Source organism: Vigna radiata, chromosome 6 (genome assembly GCF_000741045.1).
Source record: "Vigna radiata var. radiata cultivar VC1973A chromosome 6, Vradiata_ver6, whole genome shotgun sequence".
Taxonomy (NCBI): Eukaryota; Viridiplantae; Streptophyta; class Magnoliopsida; order Fabales; family Fabaceae; genus Vigna; species Vigna radiata.
In genome coordinates, this window is record NC_028356.1 from 18,411,543 (window position 1) to 18,412,774 (window position 1,232).

Genomic DNA, 1,232 nt, shown 5'->3' on the forward strand with positions numbered 1-1,232 from the left:
AAGCTGCCACTGCGCTGTCAGAAGCTCAAAATCTGCTCAAACGATCCATCGACACGCTGAAGTTGGATTTGTAGAAAGCTTCAACTCAAAAGAAAGAGCTAATTAAGGAGAGGGATTCTCTTATTGCCGATCCGGACAAGCTGGTAGTTGAAAATTTGGCATTGGGATACGAGGTCTGCATTGAGCGTCTCACTGATTTTGAACAAGGGACTGCCCAGTGCCACTACTTTTTCAATAGTCCTCTAAAGCACTATGGGTTTGACATAATGAAAGTTTATCTGGACAGTCAGCTTGTCGAGTTGTCAGTTCAAATTGCAGCGAACGTTGAAGTGAATCCAACCGATGAAACTGCCAACGTTACTTCAGTAATCCCCGTTAACGCCAAAGAGGATTCAAGCATTCCTCCCACCAACCAAGACACTGCTGCTTAATCTCATTCATAGCTATCCATTTTGTTTTGTATAAACTTTTGATGACACATGATCTGGATGTTTTTCATTTACAAACAATGCATCTAGTTTAACCGATAGGTTGTACATGTTATGTGAATGCTTTCCGCCTACAAGTAATCTGAATTCTTTGTTAACCGATCATGTAGAATTTTCACAACTTAGACTAATTGTCTTCACAATTTAGATTCGTTGCTTCGTAAAACCCTAAACTTGCTGCAATAAATTAGACTACTTAGGGCCATGAAGTCATTTTTCTGACATCCTGCGTTAAGCGGGGATCTCTGAGGTCATTTTTCTGACTTCCCCCAAAACGGATTGAGGTAGTAGTCATTTTTCTGACTTCCTGTGTTGAGCGGGGATTTCTAAAGTCATTTTTCTAACTACGCCCCGAACAGCTTGAGGCACGAGTCATTTTTTTGACTTCGTGCGTTGGGGATTTCTAAAGTCATTCTTCTGACTTCCCCCCGAACGGCTTGAGGTAAGAGTAATTTTTCTGACTTCCTGCGTTGAGTGAGGATTTCTGAAGTCATTTTTCTGACTTCCCCCCAAACGGCTTGAGGCAGGAGTCATTTTTCTGACTTCCTACGTTGAGCGGGGATTTCTGTAGTCATTTTTCTGACTTCCACCCGAACGGTTGAAGGCAGGAGTCATTTTTCTGACTTTCTACGTTGAGCGGGGATTTCTGAAGTCATTTTTCTGACTTCCCCCCGGACGGCTTGAGGTAGGAGTCATTTTTTTGACTTCCTACATTGAGCGGGGATTTCTAAAGTCATTTTTCTG